The 12,366-nt window shown below is 36.3% G+C and overlaps 1 pseudogene; it reads left to right on the top strand.

The window, feature by feature from the left end:
* LOC120403112 overlaps positions 1-12,366 on the top strand; it is a 29,612-nt pseudogene that overhangs the window by 721 nt on the left and 16,525 nt on the right.

Below are 12,366 nucleotides of genomic sequence, written 5' to 3'. Positions count from 1 at the left end.
GTTAAATATTAAGAATGTGGGTAAAGTATTTTCAGTTGGTATGAGTAGCTGCTGGATCTTGAATCACCTGGGAGGTTTTCCTACAATGGAGACTAATGAATGTGCATTCAGATGAATATACTTAAGGTTCCTCCACAAGTTTCTCTGTAAACTTTTATAGGCAGCAGTGTATACCCTGGTTTTAGAACCACTTTAGAGAGTGGGGTAGGGAATTGGCTTGAAAGCTTAAGACTGGATCTGGACACACACTTTATTTAGGCCCAAATCCTGCTTAATTTTACTGCTGTCACTACTACCACCACAGATGGTAATAAAGTTAAGCACAGTGCATATATGAGAAAGCTGGAGGATTCGGGTCTTAATGGGTGGTGGTTGAGGGAAGACTTTAATCATTTGAAGGGAAAAATAAAATCAGAATAGCAATTTTTTTATATTTGAGTGGCAAAAAAGTAGAAGTAGACAGCAAGGTGCTTTAGAAGTAGTATTTTTCCAAATAAAATATTTAAAGTGCTAATCTTGATTACAAATTTGCTATTTAGAGGACAACATTTGAAAAGATTCTATCAACTTAATCATATATTGTGAATAAATCATTGTAAGCTTGTGTTAATAGTAACACTATAGATTATAAAAATGGAAAGAATTTTTAAAATCCTGTTTAATTTTGACTCATCTTGTTTCTTTACTATTTGCATATGTTTCATCATTGGCAATGAAAATCAAAGCAAATCTTTTCGCTTTGTTTATAGTCAGTTTCACATTCAAAGGAACCAGTCCTGTAAACACATAAACATATGTGTGACTTTACTCATATGAGAATTCAGTGGGGATTGCTTATGGCAGTAAAATTATACACATGTTTAAGTGTTTGCAGAGTCAAGGCCGGATTCTCAGTATGGTAATGTTTGGTTTACAGGCTCTGGGCATATACAACTGGCACTTGGGTTGTTCAGGACTGCATTAGTAAATAGCAGGGTGGATTTGATTTAAAATTTAAATCATGATTTAAATCATAGTCAGGAAGACTTGATTTAATCATGGATTTCTACATAAAGTGCATTCTTGTTGGTTATTATAACCTTAATACATATTCTTCACAATCAGAGATAGATGTAGGTTTCATTTTTAGAAGGTACACACTATACATTTTTTAAGTGAATTATTTTGAAAACTTTTCAGATTCGTTTTACAGCTATATCAGAAAATGAATGATTGTTTGGTTATTTCATTTACCAAAGGTAATTGAAGCAGACATTTATGAAGTAATTGAGAGGTGAACTATCTCAAATTCAACAGGTTAATTGTTAATATTTGGAGGATTTTCTTGCCATGCTGTATTAGGAGGAGAACATCACCAGACAGACATTTGAATTGTTTTATTTAACTAAAACAACAATGTTAAATATTCTGGATTTTTTTCTTCAACAGCAAACATATAATATTTTAACAAAACAAGCATATGAATTTTTGAATTTAGTTATTCAGGTTTTTTAAAATCAGGTTTGTTTTGTTAAAATTGTTTTTAACTAAAATAGTTAAATGAAATCTTAAAAAAATTGACAATGTCACACAGTCAACATGAGAAACTTAAAATATTAGCTTCTGCAGCTAACTTAGTCATCTTCACCTTCATTTTCCTGTTTATTCATAATCTGGAAAGAAAAACAAGCTTTCTTGCTTTTTCAGGTCCCAAATGATTTCTCAATTTGGAATGAATTAGTCCAAAAGAAGAAAAAATTCTTTCTATACCAGCAGAAGAAGCAACTGCTGTTAGAAGTGAGATCATCACTTCAATAGTCTCTGAATCAAGTGCTTAAGTGACTTCACCAGTTCACTGGTGTGACTTTCTTTAAAACATCATCAGCGAACATATATTTCTTGAATGGTTCACCCTTAGCTCTGAAGTTTATTATGGTTGGCATTATGGAGGGATGATTGTTGGATGTCCATGTTATAGCCAACTCCTCTTCTTCAGCAGTTAAGATTTGACCCTGGTACTGAGTATTGAGAATATTTACACAAAAATGAGCTGGATATAGTACTTGTCCCATTCATTTGTTTTTTTAATGCTTGTAATTTAACTCTGTCATGCACATTTTTCTTTTAAGATTTCACTCAGTTCCTTCCAAATTTCAACAGCATCAGCAATAAAACAGCTATTTCCTGCATTTTGTTCAAGGCTACAGAAATAGGCTTCAGGGTACTCAGCTTGTTTTCAACATTTCTCTTAAGGCCAAAGTTGAGAACTTTGGCTGTGACAATACCATCTATTTTTCACAATTTTGTTCACAAACTGTCATTTGTGATTAAGCCAGTTCTTGATATGTGCTCAAAACAGTCCACTACTGAGTTCCATCGCACGTCTTGTGGGAGAGTTAGCTTGGTTCCTCCACTTTTTCAGAGCAACTGCTGCAAGTGGTTGTTACGGAGAGTATTTGCAATTTCAACAACATTAGCCTTTATTTCTGGAACACAAGTCTTTGGCTAGAAGATGCATCAAATGAGCACTGCAACCATATGTTATTAGCTTGGTACTCTCTTCTTTCTTCTCATCTATACATTTGCAGCATTGTCTGTGATGAAGCTGTGTACTAGACATTTGAATTTTTTGCACAGTTTATTACAGCTTTTACTGCTACTTCTTGTAAGTATTCTGCTGTGTGTGCATTTCCTGATGTATCAATTGTTTCTGTAAGGAAGACATTCACATACAACAGGATCATTGTGGACATTGCTCCACCCATCAAGACTCAGGTTAACAATTTTACCCTCTAGACCTTTTGCACACTGCTCGATTTCTCTTTCATACACTTTATCCAGCAATTTGCCTACGACATCTTCTCTGTTGGGTGGACTGTATCCTGGTCTTAATGACTGAACCATGCTAATGAAGTGTGGGTTCTCAATCATACGGAAAGGAGAGTTTGTTGCATAAACAAATGGGGCAATTTTTTCATCAATTACCTCTTTTTGTAATCTGCTGGTTCTTATCACAAACTTATCTATGGTTGTTTCTGGATGATGATGGAGATTTTTTTTTCTTTTTGCTACAGGTGATATACTGTGGCTATGTGACATACATGATGTGACTGAAACACTATCATTGGCAGATAACTCTGAAACTATAGAAAATGATGGTGATCTTGAAGGTGGATAGTCTTCAGAATCCTGTATGTTGAGGATGGATTCCCCTAAACAAAATAAGTCAATGCAGTTTTTTAATTAACATTACCATAATGCTCATTTAGTATTACTCATTGCATTCACTGACACTCCGTACTACTTTAAAGGTGCAATTGTAAAAGGAAGATCTGCCTATTTCAGCTCTTTTTTTTTCACAACTGCATCTAAAATGATAGTACCATAGAGTAACAACTATATTTTTTGCTCAAACATGAGAATTCAAGAATAGTCCAGAAGGAAGACAGGCACCCCTTAACAAAGAAGTATGAAATAAAAAAGTTTACCAACCTGAAGATCTTTCATGTTCAGACATGTTCCTTTCATCATCTTCAACGCAGCTTCCTCCTGAGAAGGAACACTTCTCATGATGTTGTTTCATTCAGGCACCAGACCTTGCATTTCTTTGTTGCACTGTTTGCATTTTACATGCATGCTTGTCTTACCCACAGATAGAGGAACTTCATTAAAATATTTCCAAACTGGGTCTCTTTACGACTTGCTGCCATTATAAGTTTTCCTTCTAGTGAGAGAAAGGTATGGTAGATCTCAAATCAATGAAGGCTACACTCAGAAAGACCTCAAGACTTCTGGAATATGCTGTTCAAACAGTTTCACTTTTGTTTCTACTGCCTGCTGTTCCTGCTCTGGCCCCAGTTCTTCTCCACTGACCAGGCCAAAGTCTCCTGATGGGAGAGTACTGCAGTGGGCTTCACCCTAGTGGAGCGACAGAGCCCAACATTGTCATGCTGGGACACCTTCTCCTTTATTTTTGATGACCCCACCACGCTTGTTTGGTGGAAGAAGCCCTGTGAAAACTATGGCCAGAACAGGGACTGACTGGCTCCTCCACCACCCATGTTTGGCAATTCGGCTCTGATACAGAATGGAATGAATCAGCCCAGCTCTATCAATTCCAGGGGAGATTACGTGAAGAGATCAGGGTGATCTAGCTCGTGGAAATCCCAATCCACATAGATGCCTTGTCAGCCTTTTCATACGATCGATAACAGGCTGTGCAAGCGAAGAGAAGAGAGGAAGTGCACTGCCACCTAGCTGATGTATCCCACTAGGCTTACATTACTACTAAAACCCATGAAGGAGATTGCCATCTTCTCTTAGCACTTGTTTCTATAGCTATCCAATAAAAGGAATTTAAACTTTGTGTAAGTAATGGCACAGTATCAAAACTTAAAATTAGTTCTTTTAGCAGTTCTGGTGCTTGTGGTGATACTCACCCCGAGTCATATTTTCATAGTAGCAATAAATATATATACGGTACATCAGATCATTATAGATTTAGAACAACATAGTGACACAGCTGTTTTAAATTTAGGCCTCTCCTTTGGGTACCAATGAGATCATGTCAGGACCACCTGGATTATAAATACAGAACGAGAACGTCAGGTTTAAAGTTACCAAAGCTTCCTAAGAAAACAAGCCTAATTTCCAATATCATCTATAAAATCTACTAAATGTATTATCTGATATAATCATTAGACGAAAACAGCTGAAAATTAAGATCAAGTTTTATTTCATTTGTTGTGTGACTGGCTAGCTGTTACTAACTTATTTACAGATATCAGAAAACCAATGTTCATGTCCTTAGGTCATGTTACTCCCCACAGGAACATCACTACACTTCTGCAGAAGAGAAGGGCTAAAGATGAGGAGACATCTTATGCTGTTCTGGTTTTAATTCCTCAGTTCTGCTCATTTTCATGAGGTTGTCTAATTATCCTGTTTAGGACTTTGAGTGAATGGGCTGTAACAAACTTTGAATATGTTGTTTTCTTCCCATCTTCTGCAGCCCAGTTTTGGCGTTTTGTTCTAGGGGAAGAAGGGTTCTATTTACAACCAAGAATTATTTAACTTTACAAGTACGAAGTATGAAATACAGAGCTGCAGTTAAGGATATTAACTTTAGAAATATTTTGTGTATATTCTTTCACAGGTCAGAAGCTTTGCTCAGGTCTCAAGCTGTGTGTATTTGTATTTATTTATCATACTAACGATGAGCTCATTAGGCTTTAGAAGATTGAAACATTTGTTCTGATTTCAACATCTTAGCATTTAAAAAAATATATAAAAGTAGGAGTTGCACACCTCGTAGCTTCTATAGGCCAAGCTCATTGCATGCACCAGGGGCTCCTAGTATCCCACCATTCCACCCTACAAGCTCCCTGTGTGTGACCCTCGCATCCCCTTCTGTTAAGGGACTCCCTGCAATCCACTCACATGCTAGGGGCTCTATGTGTGCCCCCCATCTCTCCCTCCCCCATTATTCTCTCCTCTTAAAGCAAGGGGCTCTGTGTGCCCCCATTCCCCATACTAGGAGCTCAGTGTGCATCCCCTTTTCCCTCCATCTCCTTTTTCCCTCCATGCCAGCCAGGGTCCCCCATTATTCCTGCATGCCAGGGGCTCCGTGCACTCACATTTCCCCATGCTAGGGGCTCTGTATGCCTCCTCCACTTCCCCAGTCCCTTCTTTTCCCCCAAACCAGGAGCTCTGCATGTACTTCCTTTCCCCCCGTGCCAAAGGCTCTCAATGCACCACCATTCTCTTTTTCCTCCTCCATCATGCTTTCCCATCCCCCCGCCTCCATGTTCTCCTTTTTCTTTCTTTCTCTGTCAATATTTTAAAACTGTATTGGGAGGATGAGAAGAGCTAATGTGAGGCATGTTGTTGTGCTGTAAATTGCAGAGGTGGTTGAAGTTTGATACAGGAATACAATATCACAGATAGGCCTAAATGCCAAAATCTTTAAAACTGGAAAAGTTTTAAATAAAATTATGTATTGAAGAAGGCAGCCTTTGGGCTGGAATTTACTGAAATTCCACATAACTTACAAGTAAAAATAAGTAACATAACAGTAACATTATGTACATACGAATATACATAAAAGTGCATTAAAATAAACTAAAATACCTAATTTTTCTTTCATATAATATAAGCCAGGTAGAAATGAATACACAGTGTTGTCAACTCTTGCCCTTTTGTCACAAGTCTTGTGATATTTGATGTTTTTTATTAAAGCCCCATTTTCTAGAGCTATAGAATTACCTGAAAATCTCTGATTTCATTAAAAGAAACAAGTTTTGGCCCTCATGGTTGTGGAGAAAAGCTTGCAAATGTGACCTGAGTGCATCCTAGAGGCTCAAAACCCAGAAGGCAATTAAAGAGAATCTAACCTTTATTTATTTAATAGTTATTAAATCTCATGATTTTTAAATCAATCCCATGATTCTGGGGCCCTTACTCATGGGTTTTGAATGTTCTGAGACTGTAATACTGAATACACATCCTATAACACAATTAATATAGCTTGAGGGCTCCAGGCACCCATGGTCAGCCCTTGAAGGGGAAAAAATGTCCTGTGGGGTTCTTGAGCAAACTACTTGGGAGTTGGATGCCTAGACACTTGTGAAAATCCCAGTAGTCACCTGTCGGTGTGTTTTGGTGCCTAAACACCATTACAAATCTGGACCTTAGCTTTCAAGGGTCACTTTCAGTTAGACTTAGGCTTTTAAGTGCAAGTTTAAGACAAGTTTAGAAAATGAGTTTAGAAAATGAGACTTAGGTTCTTTAGCAACTTAGACACTTTTGAAATTTCCCCCCCTATCCTCCAACTGCAAGGCCTGAGTGACTTAACTGGGAGTTACTCATATCCTGTCCTAGGTGCCTGACTTAGATTTGAGGAGTTTAACCATACTGTGACTTTCTATTAGAGTCTATCACCCAATCAAATATATTTAGAGACAAATCTCATAGTGGAAATATCGAATAGCAAATAGTTTCACTGGAAAGAGCTGGTGAGCAATCTGCAGGCTAAAATATGTTCATATGAACCATTTGTAGAATAATTCCAAATAACAAACAAAATAATAAAAACAGAGTTTGACCAAAAACTGTCAAAAACAAGCAGTTTCCCATTTTCATATTTCAAAACTAATAAAATCCGTATGAGATGTAACCAGACTATTGTGCTTGGGAAAGCTGGGCATAATTGAAAAACTAAAATAAGACATGGATGCAGAAATAATAACGATCAAACTACCAAATGTTTAGCTACAACAGTAGAGAGACATTATAATGTCCTTAATCATCAGTTTGTGTCTTTCTTTTGCAGGGTGGGAATAATGCAGGCCACACTGTCGTCGTTGATGGGAAAGAATATGATTTTCACCTCTTTCCTAGTGGCATAATTAATCCAAAGGCAATTTCCTTCATTGGTAAGATAAACATCTTGTCCTGTTCAAAAGTTAATGTTGCATGGAAGGCAATCATAATCAGGGTTTTATAAAACGAACAAACAAAAACATGAAAGGTTGTGAGTAAGGATTCTTTCGGTTTCAGCTTTTTTGTTTTTATTACTACAGTTGTAAGATTATTTGCCACATTTCACACCATTATTTCTTATTCGTGTCATTTTAATATCCATTATTAGAGAAACTGTGAAAATATAAATCTTCCTTTCTGTCTACTTGCCTTTTTTTTGTTTGTTTTTTTTTTTTTGCTATTTGAGAGTTCAACTCTCGTCTTCCACATGTGCATGTACAAAATTGCATATGCATATACATGTGCCTGCGCGTTGCAGATGCAAACATCTGTACATACACTAACTGATCCTTTCACTTTTCTCTAGCCTTTCCTCCTTTCCCAAATTTCAGAAATAGGTCCCAAGATTCAGTGCTTTACTTGGCAGAATATCTTCCAGGCAGTCTCTTGTCATCTATACATCTTGAAATGTGTGCTCTTCTGTGCTGATGTCACATTGCAATATTATGATTTTTGTGTCACAACATCATGATACAAATGTAATTGCAACACTGTTTGCATTCATTGGGCTTGTTGAACATGGTAGCTAGAATGCAAACCAGAAGCTGGATTTCTAAGAATGTATCTAGGCCCATTTCTTACATACTGACCATCTCTAGCATGAACTGCACTTCATGAATAATTTTTCAACAGGATATTTACTTTAGCTGAACTAAACTAATGGGCCATTTAAAAAAATAGAGGCCAATGGTCAGATTTTAAAAGAAGTTAGTGCTTGAACCTACCCAAGTGGTAACTATGCACTTGTTTGCAAATTGGTTGTTTTACATGAACAACCTGGGTTTTCTTGGCACAATTTATGCATCTGAGTTTGAATATTTGGCCTTAGCAAATAAACTAATGTTTGGATAGTTTGTATCTTGCTTATTGTCCCAAATTATACCACTTGTCAGCAACATAGATGTTACAGGAATATGTAAGAAATGACAAATGTAATTAAAGCTTTTAGAAAGAGTAGATGTCACAGTACACTCCTTATATGAAATACACCTTACTCTGATATTTTACAATGTTGTACTAATCAAAATAGCTGCAATTTTCCTTTAACCTTACACCAAACTCATAAAAACTACACTAATATACGGTTATAAGTACTCTAAATGTTGGCCTGAGTCAGATTAGGTAGGGCTGGTCTACATTGGGAATTTACATTAGCATAGCTAGATCACTCAGAGGTGTGAAAAATCCACAACCCTGAATGATGTAGTTAAGCCAACCTATCCCCCCAGTGTAGACAGCATTAAGTCAACAGAAGAATTCTGCCATCGACCTAGCTACCGCCTTTCATGGAAGTGGATTACCTAGGCTGATGGGAGAATCCCTCCTGCCGACATAGGTAGTGTCTACATTTGAAATGCTACAGCAGCACAGCTCTTAGATCCAATCCCAGATTTTAAATCTTTTCCTTCTCCAAATTTTGGAGGTGCTCAGGTCGGTGGTTCTGGTTCCAGCCCATCTCTAGTTTTAATATTAAAATATATCAGGTAAAACTTGTTTTTCTGGTGACAAATACGGTTGGTTCTGATTCCAGTTAGCATGGAAAATAACTAATGACCTATCTAGATTTATGCAGAGAAGCAGGTATTGCATGTATTTCTGGTGCTTCCAGGAAGAAGCAAGTAGCAGCTGTTTCCAGCCCACGATATCTCTAATCCTTCCTCATCTCCAGTACACACTGTATTGTTTATGGAGCTTAATTTCCAGCTTTATAGGAAAAAGACATTGCTCATGTATCACAGTAGCTATTTTGAGCTCAGTGTAAAGATATAAGACCATAAGAACGGCCATATTGGGTCAGACCAAAGGTCCACCTAGCCCAGTATCCTGTCTTCTGACAGTTGCCAATGCCAGGTGCCCCAGAGGGAATGAACAGAACAGGTAATCATCAAGTGATCCATCCCCTGTTGCCCATTCCCAAATGCATTTGATAGATGAAGACTTAAATAATATCAGCCATATATGTCCCTGGTGTAAGTCCACTGACTTCTTTGAGCTTAAACCAAGGAGGAATTGAGGTCCAAAAGCCATTTCAATCAATGGAAAGACTCCATTGCCTTCAGTTGGCTTTGAATCAGACCTCAAATTCAGATCTGATGTAAGCAGGTACAATTCTATTGACTTTAGTGGACTTAGCACCTGTTTATACCAAATGTGAATTTAGCTCAATGGTTCTTAAAACCAGTTAATGATGAGCACAGGGTAGTCTTCAGTCCTAGAGAAGTTTTACTAAGATTTTTCAGTACAAAATATGGTGTTTACATGAATCATTTTGAAGGATGTATATTTTATCTCCTGCTTTTAAAAATAAATCTTTTGTGTTTTCCCAAAGGTAATGGGGTGGTTATACATTTACCAGGCTTGTTTGAAGAAGCTGAAAAAAATGAAAAGAAAGGTTTGTGTCAACTAACTTTGTAAACATATTTTTATAATGGTAGCTAAAACAAAGTATATTTCAGACCCAGATTTTGACCACTTGCCATAAATATTCTTTATAGCAATTTTCCAGATTTAAAATCATTTAGAGAGCAGCCCTGACAAAATACAGTATGTAAGTGTCTTAGGGACAAGTTTTAAAGAACAGTCTCTGAATTTTATGGGTGCAGTTATTTGTTGCAACAAAAGATAAAATGAAATCCTGGTTCCACTGAAGTCAGTGGCAAAAATCCCATTGACTTCAATAGGGCCAGGATTTCTGTGTCCCAGCTTCTGTGCAGAAATGTTTGTACTTGCAAATTCTGTGCTTTGGTGGGAACAAATTGTGGATACAATTAAAAAAATTGGTTAAAGCTTTTTTTCATAAACAGGCAGCACTTTGGAAAAAAAATTAAAGTATCATCATTAACAACACAGTTAATAGCTTTTGACTTAATTTATAACAAAAATTGAATGTGTGTTACAGTATAATGGGATTGTGAAGAATACCTGATACCTTTGTCCATACCAAAATCAGAAAGTATTGTCCTGTTGAAAACAGTTGACATGAAAACAGTTGATTAATAGAAAATGGTAACATAGCCAGCTATGTCTTAACCAAGGTGACTTCTACTCCATTTAAAGTAAACTATACATCTGGATTTGCAATACATTTAATAATTAGAAGAAAGATACAGGAAAACTAAAAGAAAATGCCCAAATCTGACAACATCAGCAGAATATTAATCTATATCTGTTGACAGGTTTAAAGGATTGGGAGAAAAGACTCATCATATCAGATAGAGCACACATTGGTAAGTATTCATCAAAGTGAAGATTAAAGCATAGAAAGGACTGATAGGAAACGCAAATGCTAGGCCCAACACATGCATTCAAAACTGCTATTTTACCTTGAAAAGGAATCATGTATTTGTATCTAATATTGTTTCTTCCCATGCTATAGGGAATGAATAAACTTTACCAGTAAGATATTAATAGAATTTATAGTTTCTAATGTGTAGTTCTGTACTATTGTTTTCATAATATTCTGTAATACTTCATGTGAGAACAGTGCGCATTCAACAATCACAAAGGCTTTTGCACTTAGCATTTAAATTGTAAATACCTGTGCATTTTGTTTTGTTTTTTAAATGTTTTTCTCCTTGGGTGCCTCATCTTGTTCCTGTGGTTTTCCTTTGCTGTGCAGTGTTCGACTTTCACCAGGCAGTTGATGGACTTCAAGAAGTACAGCGTCAAGCACAAGAGGGAAAAAAGTAATTATATACCAACACCTTTATTACACACACACACACACACCCCTCCGATCCTGGGGGTTCTTAGCTGAGCTGAGCCAGACCCAAGGATTGAGGCCTGTTCTGCACACAGTGCATAGTAGCAATAATTATGCGTGTGTACTGTAATAATAAAAAGTTAGAGCTTTATTCATAAAATATTCATCTCCATTTTGGAACAGTTCCCTAATATGTAGTATAATGAAAAGTTTTGATAAAATTCACTAGCATAAAACATATTTTTATATACACACTAGACATACTCTTTTCTTTATTTAATTAGTATTGGTACTACAAAGAAAGGAATTGGACCAACATATTCTTCCAAAGCTGCACGAACAGGCCTTCGTATTTGTGACCTCCTTTCAGACTTTGATGAATTTTCTTCAAGGTATAATTATTAATACTTCTAAAATAGTCCATCAAGGAACGGTACATTTTGGATGACAAGTTGGCTTTATAAGGGGACATTTTTAAACTAGTGTGTATGAGTTTTGTGAAATCCTTTAAATAAAAAAAAATTAAGGAAGTAGGTGTGGGGGAAACTTTAGTAAATATTTCTTATGTTGTGCACAGCTTCCAGTCACTTTAAATGTTCAGGGCATGGATAGATGTTGTTTATACTCATATGTGAGTCATATGTGTTTTCACTGGAGAACCTTTACTATACTTATTTTATGATGCAAACTGAATTGTTGCCAAAGATTTTTTAAAATGGAAACCAGTGCAAGTTCTGCATATACAAGTTTTTTATGTTTTGCAGGTTCAAGAATCTGGCACACCAATACAAGTCAATGTTTCCCACTTTGGAAATAGACACAGAAGGGCAACTGAAAAACTAAAGGTAAAGATTTAATATTGGGGAAGATTCATATAGTCATAGATTTTAAGGCCACAAAGGAACACTGTGATCATCTGGTCTGACCTCCTGCATATATAAAGATGTAAAAAGAACCGAGGTAGAAAGATGTTAAAATATAAATCCAGCTGAAAATCTCTCTGAACTATTTCTTATAAAAATTAATAACAATTGTAAAACTACAAAAATGATATAAGAAATTAAAGTATATCAAGGAAATACATACATACATACATCATCATACAACTGATGAATCACAGTAAAAAATATATTTTATAATAGAAT

The sequence above is a fragment of the Mauremys reevesii genome, linkage group 4 (genome assembly GCF_016161935.1).
Source record: "Mauremys reevesii isolate NIE-2019 linkage group 4, ASM1616193v1, whole genome shotgun sequence".
Classification (NCBI taxonomy): domain Eukaryota; kingdom Metazoa; phylum Chordata; order Testudines; family Geoemydidae; genus Mauremys; species Mauremys reevesii.
Note: the sequence above shows the minus strand (reverse complement) of the source record. Positions and strands in the feature narration are given on the sequence as shown.